The sequence below is a fragment of the Geotrypetes seraphini genome, chromosome 14, assembly GCF_902459505.1.
Source record: "Geotrypetes seraphini chromosome 14, aGeoSer1.1, whole genome shotgun sequence".
Taxonomy (NCBI): domain Eukaryota; kingdom Metazoa; phylum Chordata; class Amphibia; order Gymnophiona; family Dermophiidae; genus Geotrypetes; species Geotrypetes seraphini.
Genome location: NC_047097.1, coordinates 21,419,575 through 21,443,077, shown reverse-complemented (window position 1 = coordinate 21,443,077; position 23,503 = coordinate 21,419,575). Strand labels below are relative to the sequence as shown.

General features: G+C 44.5%; 1 protein-coding gene across 3 annotated transcripts in view; it reads right to left on the bottom strand.

Annotated features, from left to right (window-relative positions):
- MAPK6 (mitogen-activated protein kinase 6) overlaps window positions 1-23,503 on the bottom strand; it is a 77,396-nt gene that overhangs the window by 53,358 nt on the left and 535 nt on the right. The window contains exon 1 of one of the 3 annotated variants that reach the window (XM_033919945.1): window positions 22,777-23,471. The exons of 1 other annotated variant lie outside the window; for it this stretch is intronic. The gene's annotated coding sequence lies outside the window, so the exon portion shown is untranslated. One more of the 3 variants, XM_033919944.1, reaches the window with a different exon arrangement.

Genomic DNA, 23,503 nt, shown 5'->3' with positions numbered 1-23,503 from the left:
CTGCCGCCATTAGCTTTCTGCTTGTTTAGAAACCCGCCCTTAACTCGCGACCCCGACCCGCCCTCGGTCGACGTCGCAACTCGTGTCGGATGGTCGGAACGCGGAGCGGGGAAACAAAAATTAGCAGAAGTACTCACCCCCAAAACGCGACGTTTACAACGTGAAGTTATGGCTGGCAGTTGTAAATATAGCTGACCAAACAGGAACAGCACAGCACTAACAGGCTCTGTCTCCTTTTTTTTTTTTATACTGGAAAGAAGACCGCAGAGCCCAATGAATCCCTCAATCCTCCGGAGGGTAGGGTGGAGAAGGGACCTGGGAGGGCCCAGGTGTTCACCTAAAGCCGGCACCGCTCAGCCAGGCACCCCTGTCTAGCAGAAGAGAGCTAGTCTCAACAGCAGACTCAAGTCGCTCAGAAATGCACCCGGCACAGCCAAAATCCAGGAGCTAGAGGACTAGCTCACATTCCTGCTGGGAGATAGAGCAAAACTGAATGGACAGAGAGAATACCGGGCTATAAGGCCAACGGTTAATCAGTTTCTCTATCTCCACCTGCTGGTCGATGTGAGCTATTCCCACTTGTCTGGATTCATCTGCTGCTTTGCTAAGGAAGTATTGGTTGGTCTTTCTGCCATCATCCATTACATTACTATCTTCATCAACAAAATTACTGCAGATTCTGGTTTTAACAAAAGACTGCTAGAAATCTGCAGCTGAACGTGATTAGAAGAAAGAGTAATAAAAATTACAACTCACTTTTTAATCCAAGTTTTAAAGGTGATTTTCCCCTTGGTGCTGTGCTCTACTGCCATAAAAATTACACTGGGCATTCAGAAGATGCCCTTGATTTGGGTAAGTCCCAGCTCAGGTCACTGACAATTATCTAACAGTCACTGCTACCAAGGAGACTATTACTCCAACTCTAATATAGTACCTATAAAATGTTTTAGTTACACTATTAACAATCTGAACTAAATTTATTAAAAACCAAATCCCGCTCATACCCGTTTAGTAAGGCAGGCTGTTGCCATGTGAAAAAAAGTGTAGAGAGTAAGAGGAACAGAATCTTTAGCTAGTGGAATTATATGAACAGGCGACATACAGTACTGTAAAAAGTTTACCTTTGAATCTGTTCATTACACAAAACAGAAAGTACAGTATGAGGCTTACTTTACATATGCCAACTAAACAGTACATCTTCAGAACAAAACAATTTTTACATTTCATCCGCCCATCGCCCCTAATAATCTTCCCTTCTGAGATTCAGCCACATAAGTAGAGCTAACCATTCATCCACTTCTGCCCATCTTCCCAACAAATTAACTATCCCACTAAGGGGCTGGAGGAGTTGCCGTACAGTGAGAGATTAGAGAAACTGGGCCTCTTCTCCCTTGAAAAGAGAAGACAGAGGGACATGATCAAAGCGTTCAAGATAATGAAGAGAATAGACTTAGTAGATAAAGACAGGTTGTTCACCCTTTCCAAGGTAGCGAGAATGAGAGGGCACTCTCTAAAGTTAAAAGGAGATAGATTCCGTACAAACGTAAGAAAGTTCTTCACCCAGAGAGTGGTAGAAAACTGGAACGCTCTTCCGGAGGCTGTTAAAGGTGAAAACACCCTCCAGGGATTCAAGACAAAGTTAGACAAGTTCCTGCTGAACCAGAACATACGCAGGTTAAGGCTAGACTCAGGGCACTGGTCTTTAACCTAAGGGTCGCCGCGGGAGCGGACTGCTGGGCACGATGGACCACTGGTCTGACCCAGCAGCAGCAATTCTTAAGTTCTTATAAACTACAAAGACTGAACCTAATCCTCCCACACTGCTTGAAAAAAAAAAAAAGCCCCACTTTGTGAGACTTATAAACAAAAACAAAACTATTCTGTCACAAGATGAAATGACATTTAGCTAGGAATATACGAGGGCAAACCAAAAATTAAAGGCAATTCTTAAATTATGCAATAACCGGAACAGAATTAGCGAAATGCAACATACATTGTACTCATACATTGCCTGTTGGATAGTTCGCCCAAGCACAGTGCAGCGCTTGGCCTTTAGTCATCAGCCATGAAGTCAGAAACATGGATGCTCCATCGCAAGATTGCACCATTGAAGAGGGCACTTTCTTTGGGTAGAGGGCGTGAAACCTGTGGAAATTCACCATCAGATATTGACTCATATGGACACAGCACCAACAAAAGGTTTATGAGTGGGTAGAAAGGTTTAAAGCAGGAAGAACAGGTGTAAATGACGAAGGTCGTTCTAGTCGCCTATCAACATTGCACACACAAGAGCACACTGACAGAGCAGATGCCTTGATTAGAGAAGACTGACTGATAATGGTGTCTCAATTGGCTGCAAATTTGAATATCCGCTATGGATCTGCATGGGTCATATTGCATGACAAAAAGTCTGTGCACGATGAGTTCCCCAACAGCTTACTGATCTGTACAAGCAACAGTGTGTGGAGGTTGCCACCCAGTTCCTGAGATGGTATGAAGATCAGAGTATTCTGGGGAGAATTGCCACTGGCAATGAGACATGGGTGTAAAACTGCAATCTGGAGAGCAGAAGACAAAGCATGATGAAGTAAAGGAAGTGGTGCTCACCTGGCTACGGGAGCAGCCAAAAAACTTCTCTGTAGGAATGCAGAAACTAGCTGAATGATACAACAAATGTTAACAAAAGAATTGCCATACTGGGACAGTCCATCAAGTCCAGTATCCTATTTCCAACAGTGGCCAACCCAGGTCCCTAGTAGATTCCAAGTAGTAAAACAGATTTTATGCTGCTTTTACTAGGAATAAGCAGTGGGTTTCCCCAAGCCATCACAATAATGGCCTACTGTTTTAGGAAATTATCCATGCCTTTTTTAAACCCCGTTAAGCTAAATGATTTTACCATATTCTCCGGCAACGAAATCCAGAGTTTAATTACACCTTGTATGAAGAAATATTCTCTCCAATTTGTTTTAAATCTACTTACTTAGTAGCTTCATCGCATGCCCCTTAGTCCTAGCATTTTTGGAAAGAGTGAACTAGCAATTCACATCAACCCTTTCAACGCCACTCAGTATTTTATAGACCTCTATCATATCACCCCTGAGCCGTCTCTTCTCCAAGCTGAAGAGCTCTAGCCGCTTTAGCCTTTCCTCATAGGACTTTCTTAAGAGATCAGACTCCACAGGTGATCCTTGAGGGGAAGAATGGTCTAATGCCTGGTTCTAAGAGAGGTTGTAGAGAAGGGGTGCTCAAAACGTCGATCACAAAGGCAACGCCGGTAGATCACAGAGCCAGTGTTCTCCCTAGCGTGTTCCCCCATGGTTGCTGTCTCACCTTTAAAGTAATTACGGCAGCCTGCAGAGCGAACGTAGCAGGCTGCCATCAGCCTGTGTAGCACATTCCCTCTGTGGCGGTCCTGGCCCTGAAGTCAGAGGAGGTACAGGACCGCGGCAGAGGGAACGTGCTACAGATGCCGACGGCAGCCTGCTATGCTCGCTCTGCAGGCTGCCGTAATTACTTTGAATTTGTGGTAGTTAGGCCCAGAGGGAAGAATGGAGGTGAGGGATCAAGTCTGAGGGAAGCAGCTCGATGATCCAGTCGGAGGGAAGCAGCAGAGGAAAGGCCACGCACATCAGGGTAAGACTGTGCATGTTGTGAGGGCCCCGGTGGGATGGGGGTTGTCTTGGAGACACTGGATCGTGGGGGGGAGGGGGGAGAGAAGACAAAAGGGCCTTGAAGAGGGGTGGGAAAGCAGCCTTGAACCAAAAGGGAGGGGGAAGACAGGGCAGATCCTGTTCTACTTGAGGGATTAGAGAAGGGAAACACCCTGAATCGAGCAGAGAGAGGTGCCAGGCCCTGGGGAGGGGGAAGACTATAGGAGGTGCAGACAGAGGGGGAGAAACCCTGAGAAAGAAGGAAAAATTATGTTCTTACCTGTTAATTTTCTTTCCTCTAGACACAACAAATGAATCCAGAGACTAGTGGGATAGTACACATCTACCAGCAGGTGGAGATAGAGAACTGATTAACAGGTGGTCCTATTGGTTGGTACGCTCCCTGTATCTTCAATATTGTTCCTTGGCCAAGCAGACAGAACCAGACATATGGCCATCCTGTAAAAAAACTTCTTTCCCACAAGAAATTGCAAACATAAGAACAGAGAAACAACTACCAACAAGAACAAAACCCCTGAAAAAACTCAAAACCGAGAACCAATAGCCAGAAAGGGTGGGCTCTGGATTCATCTGCTGCGTCTAGAGGAAAGAAAATTAACAGGTAAGAACATAATTTTTCCTTCCTCAGCAACAGCAGCAGATGAATCCAGAGCCTAGTGGGATGTAGCATAGCAATCCTTAATCAGGGTGGGAAGCGACGCCACCTCTGCAATAACTGATGCACTAAAGGCAGCCTCAGCCCGCACCACCACATCCAACCGGTAATGCTTAGAAAAAGTATTCCTAGAAGACCAAGTAGCCGTCCGACAAATCTCCTCCAAGGAAAAACCTCTGGATTCTGCCCAAGAAGTAGCCATCGCCCTAGTGGATTAGAAACATAGAAGATGAGGGCAGATAAGGGCCATAGCCTATCAGGTCTGCCCACTCTACTGACCCATCCCCAAGTCTACTATCCTAGGGATCCCACTCCTGGTGACAGGTTCCCTTGGCTTAACCCTCTAAGGGATCCCACATGGGCATCTCATTTGCTCTTAAATTCTTGCACACTGTTTGCCTTGATCACCTGCACCGGGAGCTCGTTCCAAGGATCAACCACTCTCTTGGTGAAGAAATATTTCCTGGTGTCGCCATGAAATTTCCCGCCCCTGAGTTTGAGCGGATGCCCTCTTGTGGCTGAGGGTCCTTTAACAAAGAGAATCTCTTCTTCCATCTCGATACGGCCGGTAATATACTTAAACGTCTCCTCGCTCCCTACGTTCCTCGAATGAGTACAGCCACAGATTTTTCAGCCTTTCCTCGTATGATAGATCTTTGAGCCCCGAGACCATCCTGTTGGCCATCCATTGCACCGACTCTACTCTCAGCACATCTTTTCGGTAGTGTGGCCTCCAGAATTGCACACAGTATTCCAAATGAGGTCTCACCATGGTTCTGTATAATGGCATTATGACTTCAAGCTTCTGGCTGACGAAACTCCTGCGGATGCAACCTAACAACTGTCTTACCTTAGATGAAGCCTTCTCCACATGATCAGCAGTTTTCAGGTCTGCACTGATGATCACTCCCAAGTCTCGTTCTGTTGAAGTTCTAGCTAAGGTCTTACCATTCAAGGTGTAAGTTCTGCACGGATTTCTGCTGCCGAGGTGCATGATCTTGCATTTCTTAGCGTTGAAGCCCAGCTGCCAGGTCGAGGACCAAAGCTCCAACAAATGTAGGTCCTGTGTCATACTATTGGGTGAATTGCCGTCTCTCACTATATTGCATAGTTTGGCGTCGTCAGTGAATAACGTTATCTTACCTTGAAGCCCCTGAGTTAGGTCCCCTATGAATATGTTGAAAAGGAGCGGGCCCAAGACTGAGCCCTGCAGTACTCCACTGGTCACCTCCGATGTTTTAGAGAGGGTACCGTTAACTACCACCCTCTGAAGTCTGCCACTCAGCCAGTCATTGACCCATGTAGTTAGTGTTTCTCCCAAATGCGCCTGTAGCTTCTCCGGCAACCGTTTACCTGAAGTCAAGTAAGTGGAAGCGATGGTCTCCTTGACCCATCTAGCAATGGAAGTCTTAGACGCAGCCAGACCCCTGTTTTGGCCCGCGAAAAACTCAAAGAGGTGATCTGAATGGTGAAAGTCATAAGGTGGAGATAATACAGCAGTACCCTATGTACATCCAGGAACCGCAGCAAAGAGAACTTCTCCCCCCAATCCTCTTTCCTGAAGGCCAGAAGGAAGACAGACTGGTTAACATGAAAGGACGATACCACTTTGGGAAGAAACGAAGGAACAGGTCTCTCAGACACACCGGAATTGGAAATGCGCAAGAAAAGGTCTCAACAAGACAACGCCTGCAACTCCGACACCCGCCAGGCCGAAGCCATAGCGACAAGAAAAACGGTCTTCAACGTCACATCCTTCAAGGTTGCATTTGTCAAAGCCTCAAAAGGAGGCTTTTGCAACCCCCCAAGGACCACTTTAAGACTCCACTCTGGACAGATTCTTTTAAGAGGAGGGCGAATATGTTGAACCCCCTTCAGAAATCGAACCACATCAGGTTGAGATGCCAGAGAAGAACGAGCCACACGGCCCCTGTAACAGGCAAGAGCAGCCTCTTGAACTTTAAGAGAATTCAAAGCCAAACCTTTGGCCACGCCCTCTTGAAGAAAGGAAAGAATGTTAGAGAGCGAAGCCTGGAAGGGCGACAGATCTTGAGCAGCACACCACGAATCGAAAACTTGCCAGACTCTAGCATACGAGGCCGAGGTAGATCTCTTTTTCGCTTGAAGAAGAGTGGAAATAACCTGTTCGTAATAACCTCTACGTCTCAGCTGCGCTCTTTCAAGAGCCAGGCCGTAAGACCAAAGCGGGATAGATTTTCCATGTTGATTGGACCCTGAGTCAGCAAGTCCAGAGTCACCGGAAAGAGCAACCGATCGCCCGTCGACAGTCGAATCAGGTCCACATACCAAGGACGACGCGGCCAATCCGGAGCTACCAGGATCACCGTTCCCGAAAAGCGAGTCACGAGATGCAATACCCGAACTATCATTGGCCAAAGAGGAAACACGTAAAGGAGACACTCCAGAGGCCAATCCAGAGTACAGACTTCTTGGCTCCGCAGAAAACTGAGAACTGAGGAGACTTGCCCTGTGCTGGGCGGGAAGGCACTCACCCATGCGCAGTGTGGCTGACTCAAAACTTCTGAAGTTTCTACAAGCAAGTATGCTTGTGAGGCTGTCCGCATCGGGGCTCCGTGGATGATGTCACCCATATGTGTGAATAGGCTGTCTGCTTGACCTGGGATAATACAAGGCATAGCCTTATAGAAATCACCACGAAGAGAAAGTAAGGGGAAGACAGGGGGGGGGGAGATGCATGGCTGGCCGGCGGGAGGGAGCTGCTGGACCGCGCAAAGATTGCTGGGGTGGGGGGATGAAGAGGAGAAGATGCTGAAGCAGCCTGAATGGAACTGGGGAAGAAAGAGAGGGGAGAAGACGCTGAAGGGAAATGGGGAACAGAGAGTGGGGAGAAGACACTGAAGGTAAATAGAGGTGACAGAGTAGAGAGAAGACGCTGAAGGGAATGGGGAAGAGAGAGTGGGGAGAAGACGCTGGAAGGGAAGAAGATAGAGATGCCAAACTATGGGGGAGTGGAGGGTTCATAGACAACGGCGCAAAAGACAAAAGCGTGCGCCGACAATTGAGCGCAGCGCGCACCGCTCTAAATTACAGTTTTTAGGTGCTCCGACGGGGGGTTTTGTTGGAGAACCCCCCCAGTTTACTTAATAGACATCGCGCCGGCGTTACGGGGGGTTTGGGGGGTTGTAACCCTCCACATTTTACTGTAAACTGAACTTTTTCCCTAAAAACAGGGAAAAAGTGAAGTTTTCAGTAAAATGTGGGGGATTACAACCCCCCACACCTCCCACAACACGGCGCGATGTCTATTAAGTAAAAACAGTAATTTAGAGCGGTGCGGCGGCGCGCGCTGCGCTCAATTGTCTGGGCGCGCCTTTGTCCTGGCGCACTTTTGACCTGACACCGGAGTGGAGGGAAGAAGATGGGTGCCAGACCAATTGTGGAAGGGGTGAAGGGAGAGGCATAGTAACAGAGCAAATAGAAGGCGCAGAGAGAAGACACAGTGGATGGAAGGAATTGAATGAGAAGATGAGGGAAGCAGAAAACAGACAGCATAGGTAGAAAAAAATTTTCTATTTATTTATTTAGCTTTAGGATAAAGTAGAAGTGTTCTCCCTACCGACTTTTAGCTTTGCGCTCCGCCCGGCTAATTTAAGTGAGCACCCGGCTGTGAATTTCAGACAGACAGTCTGGAACGGCACTTGTTAAATACTGAAACCACAACTACCCTTCAAAATCTAGTTGACGGGACAGTACAGGTTCTCATTACAGGAGCTCACAAATCTCTCCGCTTTATTGGGCTACTTTTTGGCTGGTTCCGGACTGCCTACTGCTGAGGGTTTTTTTTATTGGTTCAGCTGCAGCACAACAGACCAATCACAAACGACCTTAGAACTCTGAGGTAGTTTGTGATTGGTCCGTTTTGCCCTAGCTGAGCCAATGAAAATTCCGGCGCTGCGGCAGAAGCTTCAACTTTGAGAAAGAGCCGTGCCGCCGTCGGTACAGGAAGAGCGCCAACACTAGCGAGCCCACCATGGCCAAAGAGGAGAGCAAGAAAACTTTGGACAGACCCGCGCCGACTGGAAGCACTTAATTTACAACCCGTGGAGTGGAGAGGTCCTGGGGCGGACAGCCAACAGCTAGGGTAGGAGCCTAAAGAGTGAGGGAAGAGGTTTAGAGGTGAACCGGTGGGTTATTTATTTATTTTTTACCAGTAGCTTTCATCAATGTGAGAGGCTGTGTAGGTGTCTGTGTGTGTGCCGTCTGTGTTTCCTTCGTGTAATAAGAGAATTCACTGGCGATTCAGATCCCACTGTTACTAACTGCCTCGCCAGGAGAGATTTTTCTTGTACAGTCTTTTTTTCCCCATCTCCCACCAGTTTTGTTAAAAAATAAAATTAAAAAGTCAAAATTCGCAGCATAGGGAAGCCAAAAAGAAAGTTGTAAGGGAAAGGGAGATAGGCTGAAGATGGAATGCAGGCCTCCTAAAGCAGATTGATGAGCCGCTGACTTCTAAGTCTGATCCTGCATTTATTTTAATTCTGTTCAAACCCCCCCTCCTTTTTATTATTTTGTATGTAGAGGGGTCGAATGGAAGATAATTGAGGAGGAGGAGGAGGAGGAGCTATGGAAGTGAAACTGTCAGCCACCCCCTTTATTTAATCCTGCGGGACAGCCTCAGCGGTTTGGTGGGTTTTGTAAAGTTCTCTAGAGTCGAACCTGCCGATCCATGTAAGTTATTCTCTCACTGCGCAGATAACCTCTCTTCCTCCACCCCATGAGCTCCTCTCTTTTTTTGGTGTGTATGTGTGTGTGGGGGGGAGGGGGGAGTTATGTTTTGCTTGGATTGGAAGTATAGTATACTTTATTATTTTCCCAAGGAAAAATTATGTTCTTACCTGTTAATTTTCTTTCCCTTAGACGCAGCAGATGAATCCAGAGACCAATGGGATAGCCCACATCAACCAGCAGGCGGAGATAGAGAAACTGATTAACAGGTGGTCCTATTGGCTGGCACTCCTCCTGTTTATCCAGTATAGCTCCTTGCCCAAGCATCCGTAACCATCAATAGGCATAGCATGTAAAAAACTTCTTTCCCATAACAAATCTCAAAATGCAATAATACAGAAAACAACCTGCCATAATAACAAACTGCGAAAGTTGCAAAAGAAAAAAACGAGAGACAATATCCAGAAAGGGTGGGGCTCCGGATTCATCTGCTGCGTCTAAGGGAAAGAAAATTAACAGGTAAGAACATAATTTTTCCTTCCCTAGCAACAGCAGATGAATCCAGAAACCAATGGGATGTAGCAAAGCAATCCTCAATCTGGGTGGGAAGCAAATGCCGCCTCCGCAACAACCGAAGCACAAAACGCCCCTACCGCATGCGCCCCCACATCCAAGCAGATATGTGGAGAGAAAGCACTCTCGGAAGACCAATTAGCCGTGAGACAAAACCTCTGGGCCGAGCCCAAGAAGTAGCCATCGCTCCAGCGGAATGGTCATGAAGTTCTTTTGCCAACCGCTTCCCTGCCAGCAAGCAAGCATAAAGAATGTCCTCCTGGACCCATCGAGCGATGGAGGCTTCAGACGCTGCCATACGTTTGAGGCGTCCCTTGAAGAATACAAAAAGGAGATATAAACAACTAAAAGTCGTTAGAAACCGAGCTCACGGAGAACGCTACGTACGTATCAAAAAATGCAGTGAATAAAAGCACTGCTCCCAATTTCTCCTCCCAGGAAGAAGGAAGGAAAAGCGAGCATGACATAAAAGAAAGGATTGGATGATAGGCTTAAATAATGGTTTTATACAAGGTAAAGTATCAACATTAACCCAAGGTGATGTTCTAAGTCACCCTAAATGCCTTGTAACAGAAGGGTTACAATAATTGTTCTCGGCCCTCAGAGATGCCACCGGGGGATCAAACGATCATATCCCCTGGCTTTACGCACCTAATCGTCATTGGGTCGGTGCAAAGTGTGAAACTGGTATATCTTTTTTTCTGTGTTTTTTATATAATTTACTCTTATAATAGTTTAAAATAATAAATATTACTGAAGAGTTTTAGAGTGAATACTTAGCTTAACCGGGATGGTAAATGGTGGTTGACAAGGGATAAACAAGCCAACATGTTTCACCCGTAGAGTGGGTTTCCTCAGGGCTACTATTCCTTTTTTGTGCTAGTTATACACGACGTGACCACCCGATCTATGAGAACAAGTTCTTGAGAACTTAGATCGGGTGGTCACGTCGTGTATAACTAGCACAAAAAAGGAATAGTAGCCCTGAGGAAATGTAATGTAATGTAATGTAATGTAATGTAATTTATTTCTTATATACCGCTACATCCGTTAGGTTCTAAGCGGTTTACAGAAAATATACATTAAGATTAGAAATAAGAAAGGTACTTGAAAAATTCCCTTACTGTCCCGAAGGCTCACAATCTAACTAAAGTACCTGGAGGGTAATAGAGAAGTGAAAAGTAGAGTTAGAGGAAAAATAAAAATAAAATAAACATTTTAACAAGACAGCATTGATCTAAATACTTTGGAAGGTAGAAGAGAGGAGAGAAAGGAATAGAAGCAGAAGGGGGAGCCGTTGAACAGTAGAATTCTGGAGAAATTTAAATGATAGAAATAGAACAAAACAAAGGCAAAACAATAGATAAGATTAAAGATAAATCATAAGCTGGAAAGAAAAATAAAATAAAACTTTGTCTTCAATCCACGGTTTCAGCGTCAGTGATGAAGTGGAGCAAGTAAGTTTAGGAGGAGCGATTGACGTTTCCAGAAAGGGCTTCTTCAGGGAAGAGACTTGGCAGACAGTCCCAGGATGCCTATGTCTCCTCCCCTGCGATGTTCTCCCATCCATGCATTCCCTCCCAGACACACTGCCCGTGCCCCAGCCGCTCCAAGGAGGCTGCCCCAGATGAGGCCCACGGTGAATGCAGGATTCTCTCCTCTGCGGGAAAGCCGCCCGGAGCCGACAGTCGATCTTCTTAGCGGATTGCATGGGGGGAAGAGTTCACACTCTTGGTAGGATCGGGTCTGTGTGCTCTCGGTGGTTGTGGCTGGTCTCGTTGCTGCTTAGGTGTAAAAGCAGTTGATCTCCACTGCTGCTGATATTTAAAAGCAGGCAGATTGATCTCTCCAATGGACTGCAGGGGGAGGAGTTCACACTCCTGGCAGGATCGGGTCTGTGGGCTCTTGGTGGTTGCGGTAGGTCTCGCTGCTGCTTGTATGTAAAAGCAGTTGTTTTTCTACTGCTGCTGATATTTAAAGCAGGTAGATTGATCTCTTAAACGGGATATAGGGGGAGGAGCTCACATGCCTGGTTGGATCAGGGCAAGGGCTCCTATTATAGGCTGCTTAGGTGTAAAAGCAGTTGATCTCCTACTTCTGATAATATTTAAAAGCAAGCATATTGATTTTTCCAACGGAATGCTGGGGGAAGAGCTTACTTGTTTGGCTGGACCAGGGCAAAGGGCTCTCGGTAGTGGTGGCTGGTCCTGTTGCTGCTTAGGTGTAAAAAACAGTTGATCTTCCTAGTGGACTGCAGGGGGAAACATGTTGGCTTGTTTATCCCTTGTCAACCACCATTTACCATCCCGGTTAAGCTAAGTATTCACTCTAAAACTCTTCAGTAATATTTATTATTTTAAACTATTATAAGAGTAAATTATATAAAAAACACAGAAAAAAATGATATACCAGTTTCACACTTTGCACCGACCCAATGACGATTAGGTGCGTAAAGCCAGGGGATATGATCGTTTGATCCCCCGGTGGCATCTCTGAGGGCCGAGAACAATTATTGTAGCCCTTCTGTTACAAGGCATTTAGGGTGACTTAGAACATCACCTTGGGTTAATGATAAAAGAAAGGATGACACCCTCCTAGAAAGAAATAGTGGTACCATCCGAACTGATACCCCATATTTCGGAAATCAGAAATAGGAATCCCCGTTGAACAAGGCCTGCAACATAGAAAACTGCAGAGCTGAAGCCATGGCCACAAGAAACCCCATGTTCAACGGCACAGCCCTTTAGAGTCCCAAAAGACAAGGATGAAATGAAGCCTTTGGTAAACTGAGAAGAAGTACGTGAAGATTGTACTCCAAACCAGGCTTTCTAAGAGGCGCATGAATATACCGCACTCTGTTTAGGAACTGAACTACATGAAGCTGAGAAGTAAGCGAAGAGCAATATACCTAGCCCTTGTAACAAGCCAAGAATGGCACTAGAAGCTTAAGGGAATTGAACGCTAAGCCCTCGGCAGTACACCTGTGCCAAAAAGGAACTCTGGCATGGTTCAAACGTTAAGAAGCACCCAAGAAAGGAAAAACCTCCAAAAGGAAGCAGAAGCCACAGGAGAAGACGTCTGTAGCACCTGGATAAGAGAAGAAACAACCTGCTTCGCATAACCCTTACACGTCAGCCAAGATTTTTTTTAAAAACTAGGTCGTAATACTAAAGTAGTACAAATATCCATGTTGATTGGACCCTAGGCGAGCGAAGCCGGAGATACCAGGAAACTTCTTAGTCCGGCTGTCGAAAGACTCATCAAATCCGCAAAGTAAGGATGGCGCCGCCAATCCAGAAATTCTACAAATACTGTGCCCGGAAAGCGAGCTCGATATGGCAAATCCAAGCCATCATCAGCCAGCGGAAAACACTGAAAAAGAGAAGGCAGAAGCGAGAAAGGAGCCATGCAGCTACCCCCTCTAACTCCCACTCCCTGGGCCCGCCGAAGAAGCTAGGAAGCTTAGAATTGAGAGACGAGACCATGAGGTCTAGGTCAAGGAGATCTCGCGTCCATAAAAAGAACTAGAACGCCTGAGCCTATATCTCAATATCCAGGATGCAGAAGATTACACTATTACTAACATGCACACTTTCCAGAGCGTACACAGCGCTGTACACTGTAACATACAAGAAATGGGCCATGCTCAGATTCCACGGAGAGAAAGTCTATCCAAACTCTTGTCCTGATCCATAAAAGGATCTGCCAACAGAAGACGAAGATGAGAGTCCACCCATTGAAGCAGAACAACTTCACCTGCCAATGAGTACAACATCTACTGCTTAAGCTGTAGAGAAATACCCCCATCCTAATACTGACCAAAAGGACCCTCAGCGGCAATCCGGAAGAATGATCTGAAGCTCCAGAAAGGTAGCCTGACCCTGCTCAAGAGTAGAAGAATGAACAAGTACTGAGTCGCCTCTGAAGACCAGACTCCTGGAGCTGAGGATGGAAGCTACCGAGCCCCCCAACCCGACAGCCCGGGATGGTCGGTGATCATGAGATAGTCCAGCAAAGACCGAGGCATGCATTGAAAAGAGAAATCACGCTGAGCCACCAAATCATACAGAGCGATGCAGGAGGAGCATACCAAATAATTGGAGCCCTGAGATACCGGGAACCACCGGAACAAAAGCGACTGCTGTAGCGTAAGAAGGGGAAAGCAAGCCGAAGCCCCCAGTGGAGTCAGCAATATGGATCCCAGAAACTGTACAGAATCCCATACTCTTGGTCATGGTAAGCGAAGAAGAATACCAATCTGAGACCGAGACCCCACACCCAAGTCTCCGGAAAGAAACACATGTCTCTCCTATATGAATAAAAACATCACCCCGATATACCTATAAATAGTATAGGAGAAAAGAGCGCTGTGCAAATTCGAAGATGCACGTGTAAAGAACTGAGGAAAAGATATCACCCTTTTCGTGTCAGTCAAATGGCCTGACTGGAAGTCGTCCGAATCAAGCAGGCAGTCAAGAAAAATTAGATGAATCGCCTGGTAGCGCCAAAACGGTACCACCGCCCACATCACCTAAAACGTTCGTGAAGCCTTGGGTAGGCGAAATGGCATGTGCCAAAACCGAAAGCGCCGTTCCAAGAGAGGCAAGCAAACCAAGTGCCGATTTGGAGTCCATAGAGAAAATGTAAATATACTCCCAGATTGTCTGCAGAAATGTGTAACCCTGAGAAACTAATTCAGCAGAATGGGATCCAGCCTGCCCAATGGCCCCGTCTCAGGCACCATGCAGTAAGTGGAACAACGTCCCTTAGTTCCCGAAGAACTACAAGAACTGTCCTGAGGACCAGTAACACTGAAAAGGGCAACACAAAACATAGAGACTCCAAGAACGAACTGGAAACCTGAGGAGGATGCAAAGATGCAAGCATCCTGAAAAATCTTCACAGCCCCCTGACCTGACATTATAGAGTCTTCTTCCTCATGAGAAAGCCTGAAGAATCATTGGAAGAAGTCAAGATCCCCTCAGAATGAAGTGCAGAAGGTCAGGGAATGGCAGGATGAGATTGTAGGTTCTGCAAGAAGATTCTCCTAGGAAAAATCAAGTTTCACAATGTAAAGAGGAATATACCGGAACCATGAAAACAGTACTAACCCCATGCAACATGAGCGAAATGCGTATGTCCTTTAAAGTGAATACGTACTAGACTCAATCAAGATGTTGCATCTACCGCCCTGTGGAAAACAGCAGCATCCTTACAGGTATCAGACAAAGCTCACATCGCTAATGAGAGCTTCAGGGTTGAGGCTAACAGCCACATAGCGAGTGATCCTCCGCGGGTTTGATAGAATAGGTAACTGGCTCCTGGTTAAAAGGAGCTGTACAGCCCTTCCTGTCTGGTCGGGGGGCCCGTCTAGCATGTGCCATGAGAAAATGGTGACAGGAGAAACCAATGTGATAAGCATGGAAATCTGAAGTCCAGGCCCCCTCAGAAATAGAGAAAGAGAGTCCTGGCCGCAGGAAGATGTGCAGTGTCATTATGCCCATAGAGACAGCCCGAACTTGGAAACTGTTTGTACTACCTTTAGGCATATATATCCTGTGCCACTACTAGACACATGAAGCTCAGCACAGAGGCCCAAATAAGGACAGTTACCAACAGACAAAGGCTCAATCTGCAGGGACCCCAAGAGAGACAATGAGAAATACAGGGCACCTGTACAGAGATACCTGTGTGAAATACAGGGCACTATCTTACTGCTGATCTCACTGTGCCATGAGTTGCCGTATGTCGCCCCAGTCCGGAGACAAACCGAGACTGGGTGACCCAGCACAGGTCAGAGTCTCTCTGGTAAACCCCTTGAGTGCTAACCCCAGAGTCCGATTAAACAAGCAGCTTCCTTCAAGGGAGTACAGCAGGAACACAGACATAGACATATAAAGCTGCCCAAGCTTGTCCCAAAGCTGGTGAAACACATACAACTTGTCTGAACCGGAAAGGAGAGAAGCCCCAGCATACCCTGACCAAAGTCAGCTGGAAATAAACTACCGGAATCCTGCAGCTCTCCCGCCATCGCCGGAGACCCAAGCGCACATCTGATTCTCACTGACACGTGGCTGCTGCATCAACGCTCCTAGAAACATAGTTGGATTCAAGCCCCGCAAAATTTACCCTGCTGCGGCTTGCATAGAAAGAAAATCAGACTCGGGGAATAACCAGAAGAACGGCCCACAGCGCCGGAAAAAACATGTCCCATCTCATGCGCGCTGCTATAAACCGGCACCTGCACAATCAGCTGCACATGGCCGTGACAAACACCGATTAAAGAGAGCCTCAGAATAAACAAGACTACTACTGCTGCACTGAAACCCAACAATGAGAACAAGTGCGAGCATGAAATTGCACCGCTACTGCCGCGCTGTAACCAACAAGGAAACCAAGCGTGTGCATGCAAAGGGCGGGAAGTCCCAGCTCCCTCCACAGATTTCTAGTCATAAAACTTAGCCTCAATAAAATATCCATTCCTTAAACATACGTTGACCGAACCCACATTACTAAGGCTCCCAAACAGAACCTGAAGTTCAACCAACATTAAAAAACAGAGACATACTCACAAGCTTGTTGTTAGGGCCGGTTGAAGCCAGTTAGAGCTAGTAGTGCAGCAAAAGCAGGGCAGAATGTGAGGCATAACAATACAGTCACAATTAAAGTAGTTAAGTCTTTTCAAGCAGAGAGTGGGGAAACACACACACAAGGTATATCACTGCAACAGTGGCAAAAGCTGTTGAAACACTCCCGACGCGTAGAATCCCGAAAACAGGGAAGCCGCAGGATAATGACTTAAGTCAGCTGCAAAATAAACTCCGTGAACGCTGTGGTACTCCCGCTAGCGCCGGAGACCCAAGCGCGTGCTTGTTTCATGCTGAAATGAGCTGGCTCTATCAACAATGCATTAAAAACCTACATGGAGCCAACCATTAAAATATTTTTTCCCACTATCATGGTATAAAATGCTTAAAATAAACATTGGAGAGAAATAAAGGAATGCTGCTTCATTCTCAACTTAGGAAAATAAGCACACGCCTCTTGCGCTCAGTCAGGAACCGGCTATGGGAAGAACACAGCCGGAGCCGTCCAAATATTTACCTCCACCTGGCCGCGGGAACTGCCAAGCAAAGTCTGCCTCAGGGAGAAATCCCACTATTACTATCACTGCCAGAGTATGAAAACAAGAGTTAACCTACAACACATGGGAAGGCACTAGTTCCGTCAACAGAGCTCTATCCATACACCCGAAGCCCTTTACTGAATAAAGTTCATACAAATGTAAATTTGTCAGTCACTAAACCATTTTCACAACTCTGCAAAATATAGCAATTGATAAAAAACATATTCCTTCTGTAGACTCACATCAAACCCACAGCTCCACCACAACCAGAAACCATAAAAGACGTTCAAATAAAACATATACTCACAACTTTCATTTGTTAGGACCTCTGATGAAGGCATGTTAACTGAAACACAGACCATGTTGGGTCCCTTGGTTTGTAAAAAGGTGGTAACATTAACCGCAATCAACAATTTATATAATAAACATAGCCTGCATCTTGTTCGCTCATCTGCAGTTTTCTTTGTTTTTGTTTGTTCTTCTTTACTGCAGATTGTGTTGGATTTTGTCTTTCCTATTGTGATTACAATGTGTCAGATTTGAAATGTGTATCCTGCCAGAGCTGGTGTTAGACAGCAAGTGTAAGCTAGGACCTAACAGAAAGAGGAAGTCTTTTTGTTTTGTTTACACCAGCAGTGTGAGGTTAGAGAGGGCAAAGGGGGTGTGGATGGGTAAAGAGGCTACAAAAATAAACCCGCCAGGCCATTTTTTGGGGAAAAAATGCCCGAATGGGTGGGAAAAATGAATCAAACTGGAATAGAAAAATTTCAATAGGCCAAATCAAATGAAAAATTTTTTCCCTGAATTGGGCAGCACTAGTATACACCAGATTGGAGTAAAGGAGACCTGTGAAATCAAGACAAGTCCCATCTTCACAGGAAGATAGGAAAGCAGTGAAATCCATGGTACTTGTGAACCAGACAGCCCTCTGCTGGAGAGACACAAAATAAGCAGGCACTGGCTCTGAATTGTCCTAACAACTAAGCAGGCTGCCAAGGCCTGATGCCAACCCTGGAGTGGGAAAGTAAATCCCAGTACTGCCAAAGAAAAGGCAACAGCAGCAACTTGCAAAAGGAATACCGGAATTCCTGCAGATAGCTACTCCAGAACAGGCCACATGCAAAGAAACTTGAGAGTGGGGCATAGCCGCCATCCAGATGAGGCAGAGTCTACCAAAGGAATGGTAAAGCTAAATTGTAAAGCAGGAAATTGGCCCAAAATGAAGAATAGAAGGCATAAACCATGTGCCAGAGTGCTCCCCTTGTGGCTCTCCTGAGTTGCAGACTTGCACTAGGAAGCTGTGGCCAACTGGGAGCAATGCAATAACAATAGACCAGGCACCAAGGCTAACTGAGGCCCGGCCTTGCTTTGGATAGAATACATACTTGTTTTTTTTAACACAGCTTGGCAGGGTACAGCACCCTCCACCTGTGGGACCAAGACAGATAGATGGAGCCATGTTCCAGACAGAACCACACTTTTACCCCTTTTTATAAAATCACAAAAACATTTTTTAGTGCTGGCTGGCACACTGAATGCTCTGCGCTGCTCCCAACACTCAGATTTAATTTTCTTTAAGATATAAGTATTGCGATTGTAATTTGTACTACATATATTTCAGTTTTGTCCCCTGATGCAACCAAGAGTAGGTGAAACATGGCCATGTCAGGCAACTTTAATAAATACATTCTTAATTTTCCAACCCTGTGATCTAACTTTTTCTGCTGTTGTTACTGGCTGAGTGTAGATCCTATTTGCCTCCCCCCTACTGTTACTCCCTGTGGGACAAGGCCTACAATTCTGAAAAACATGCCTTGTGAAGTAGATAGCCACCAAGATTGTTGTCTTGAGAAATAAATCCTTACAGGAGCCTGTTTCAAAGGCTTGTAAGGCAGTTTCACTAAGGACTTTAAAATCAACTCGAGATCCCACTGATGTACCACTGCCTGCTGGCAAGCCCAAATCTCCTTAACACCTTGCAGAAAATGTGGGTAAACCTCTGGGAAGAAACCCTCTACGTGACCCTGGGAAGAAACCCTCTACGTGACCCCTGCAACAGGAAAGAACTGCGATTTGAACCTTAAGGGCAGGACAGACTGCATTCAAGGACCCCTGAAAGAAAACTAGGATCAATGAGATGTAGCAAGCTATACCCTGGTTCCCACACCAAGACTCAAAAATACACCACACCTGTACATAGACAAGAGATAGAATTCTATGCTTTAACTTTCACCTTTCAAGAGCCAAGCCATAAACCAAAATGGATCCAGATCTTCCATGAGTATAGGATCTTAATTCAACAGCCCTGGCACCTGAGGAAATCATAGCTGTTAATCAGTTACTTTCTGATCACACTGGCATACCATGGCTGTCAAAGACAATCCTCAGCCACTAGAATCACCAGAAAAGGATTCCTGGTAATTACAAATCTTTTCCAATGTATCATGCAGCTCCAACAAATAAAATAAATATTCAGAACCCATATTTCATTTCACAAAAAAAGATGATGTTTCAGGAGCTTCTTAAAAATAGTCAAATCATTATTCTCTCTAATGTAAAGCAAATTATTATTTACTTATCTACCTAATTATTCCCCCCCCCCCCCGAACTCCTTAACAACTGGTCTCTAAACTTCCCTGCTTTCCTCCCCTTACGCCACATCCCATACACCTTCTATCCTAATATCTGTACACCATACTTTATCCTGACTTCATCTGTTCAAAAACCCTTATCTCTTCCAACCTCCAAGACACATTCATAACTAATTCACCCATACTCCCACTATTCCATTCAAATCCTTCATTACGTAATTTCCATCAGCCTTTACTTTTTGACAGTAACAGCCTAAAGAGAAGAGCCTCTTGCCGCCTCCTCAGGATAACTCGGCCTCACAAATATGTCAAGTGCAGCCTAGCAGCTAAAGTGCAATTTCTGCCCTTATTTGGCAACCTGACACCTTACAAGGCTACCACCAATGATTAGGCAGCACCATTTTAATAGCAGCAGCCCACCTGGGCAAGAGTGGCTGGGGACTGCTCTTGCCTCTCACATCACAGACCTCTTAAGTAAGTAAGAGCCAGTCCCTATCTTTTCTTGTTTTAAAGGGTGTGGTTCTGCAGCAGCTATACGAACAGAAATAATGCCTAGTTTGTCCCATTCTTCTTTTTTCAACTATCTTATTCTGTGTCTTGACTAAATTAAAAGCTCCAGAAGAAAAAGAATAACTCTTGAGTATCTCTACATACTGTATATATGTATGTATGTATGTATGTATGTATGTGTATGTATATATATATATATATATATATATCTACATTAATGACATAGAGCTGATAGTCTACATCAGGGGTGTCCAATGTCGGTCCTCAAGGGCCGCAATCCAGTCGGGTTTTCAGGATGTCCCCAATGAATATGCATGAGATCTATGTGCATGCACTGCTTTCAATGCATATTCATTGGGGAAATCCTGAAAACCCGATTGGATTGCGGCCCTCAAGGACCGACATTGGACACCCCTGGTCTACATCAATTTTTAATCTAATCTGAAAGAAAATACAAAGAAATAGCAGATAAAATCATATTCCATAAAGATGTTCACACTCTTGCTGTACTGTCTTTCTTATTTCTAATAATTATACATATTTGGCCAGACTGCAAAAGCGAGCACCCTTTGCAGAATTATGACTCCCCAAGATAGGCGCCAGTATTTTAGGCCAGGGGTTTAAAGGTCTACGATACTGGCACCTACTTTTAATGAAGAATCACACTTAACTGCACCAAAGGGCATTTTCAGTCGAAACTATGCTTACTTTGATCTTAGGATGTAGACGCGATTCTGGTGCTCTTTTTATAGGTGTCTATGGGCGCTTACACTTTTTTAAATAAGATTTTAACTGGTTTTTAATCAGTGCAGTCAATTAGTGCACTGATTAAACCAATTAAAATAATTAAGTTAGGGGTCGTAGGGCACCATTTCAGAATCAGTCCCATTGTTTTTATTAACTATTTTCTGTAAATACACTACTTCTTTCATTTCATATTGTAGCAAAATTATTAACAATGAAAAAGATAATTCAATTTATTTTAAAAAAAATTACTGCAAGATTTAAACAGGAAGACAGAAAACTTTTGGTTATTTGCAAATCTGCCGAGGAATATTACAAAAATGCAAAAAAAAAATAAAAAAAGGAACAGCTGGATTTAAGATTACTATGCCCATAAGTAGGGACCCAGATTGAAAAGCAGTAACCAGTCTCGTTTATTGGGCAACTTTGAAATTTGACACAAGGTGTATACCTATACCTACATTCAGCCCTAAAAGATAAATTCTAACCTATTTTACATTTTTGAAGTACTATTCTGGCTCAATAACCAGCTCAAAAACACAGCATCCTGCCTAATGGAGAAAACAGTTCAGAACACTTGCTTCCAGGAATAAAGAATGATTTCATTTTGAAACATATTTCCACACCCTTTAGTCCAATGGTCTTTAAGAGCCATTAACAGGGATTTCAGGATATCTGAGAGACTAAGAGCCTTTTCAAAGCTTCCTGTTTAGCAGAGACTGACTTTTCCTCTCACACCCAAGGCAAGAATTCTTTATACACTATCAGAAAAAGCCTTACAAAATACATGGCACAAGAATTATAAGAAAACTAGAACATAAAATAACAAAAAAAATCCATCTATTATTTTTTTTCAAAATAATAGATGACATGGAATCTTTGGTGTACATCCCTTTACTGACAATGAAAAGATGAAATATAGTAAATCATGCAATAACTACATTTTCCCTATTAAAATGCAGATTTACATAGAAAACCATAATTCTTCCCCAAACTATCCTACATATTTCTTTCCCTAAAACAACCCCATTTTCACATTTTTTTCCACTTTATCCAATAGTCAGTTATGCAACTTAACAGTATTTTGCTTAAGTTTGATAGCTTGTTTCCTTTTACCCAAAGTTCCAGACAAAATTGTGAAACACTGCTGTCAGACATTCCATTTTAAAAGCTATTCTCTGATAAAACACTATAGTTCTGATTTCATTTGCTGTCATTATAAAATATTTGGAAAATTTGTATCAAAACTTTATCCTAAATTTAACTACTTTGTATTCACACAAAAGCTCAGTAACATTTTCAGGGGAACCTCAGTAAATAACAGTAATCCAAGAACTAGAAGACTATTATTAATTTATAGAAAAAAGTTCATCATTCCACACATCATCAGGAAAACTGTCATGTACAACCTACAAGCCAGATTAGCAATTACTGTATATCTAAAGTCAGTTTTGTGATGACACGACAAAAAATTCTTACCCCCAAAAAAGACGACGATCATAACTGGTGCATATCTAATGGCCAAACGTCAGTGAGAAGATACATTTTCATCAATAAATGGTGCGATCTACAGGTAGATTTTCTTTACAAATTCGATCAGCAGCATTTCTCCTGTATCCACAGTACAGTTAACGTCATCATCAGAAGACGTCGCCTCCTCCAAGACAGTTCCTTTAAATATCCTCTGCCAAGCACTGAATTTTTACACACGAAACCTAATGCTTATTTTCTCATAACGAAGAAAAGCTTAAATAAGTCACGCATCTCTAGGGACAGAATTAGGAGTTGAAAGGCATCACATAACTCGATTGCTAGCATCACGAATAAGGAGAAATCAGCCACGTTGCATTTCATTCAGTGGGCATGGTGAATCACCACAAGTCAGGAAACACGTTGCTCTTCTGAACCTTCCTACATCCCGTCTCACCGGTATATAAAAACTTACTAAAACTATGCTTGAAGAGTCTAAATAAAAGACTTCAAAATTCATCAATGTCGAGATGAATAATTTAGGAAACTTATTAGGCGCTGACGTCACACAATATCAAAAGTGTCTTGTGTCTTAGCAGGTATAATTAGTCTAGACTCCGGGCGAAAATCTACATCACGAACTCATGTTTTAAATGTTATAACATTAAGAAACACGTTGATGTAGAATCTTGCTGCCGAGAAAAACTCGACACCCTTAGTACCCACCAAAACGCCAAACACATTCCGAGATAATCGGAATTCGCCTGTCGTCACAACCTATTCGGGGGTAGATTCCCAACTCCTCGCCAATTGGCCAGATCCTCCAAATCCCCACCCCCTCACCACATTGTGCACGTCTCGCGAGTTACCCATTGGCTCACGTCCAATGTCAATTACCGTCCTCAGTAACCAGGCGCTGGATTCTCGGATTCTCAGAAGAAGTTACGCCAGCCGTGGCCGGCAAAGAGGAAAACCCAGGGTCGGCCGCAATTCATCGGTAACTCTTCCCTAGCCAGAGCCACATTTGAGACTACACAAAAGACCAACAGAAACACACAAAAAGTAAATGATCCGAGTGTATATAACGCCCAAAACATAACGAGAGCGGTCACAAACCTATGTCGACCGTTTCCGGATGGAAAGAGCGAGTGTCCGGTAAGGGCTCTACATACAAACGTCAAGAATTAATTTTTACAAAACCGTTTCCTCCACTGACAAGGCGACAAATAAACCCACCAGAAAATTAGAGAAAACAGACGGCCTTCCGAAGTACCTTTATTTCCCCACAGAGCCAATTACATTTCTTTTTTTTTTTTTAACCCTACATCCTTAAGGCACAACTCAGCACTGTAAATCGATAAATACTGGGTAAAAGAGGGACAAAACACCTCAGAGCTCTGTAAAGATATCATTTTTTTTCACCATTAACTTGTTGCTGAGTCTTACCCCCTCA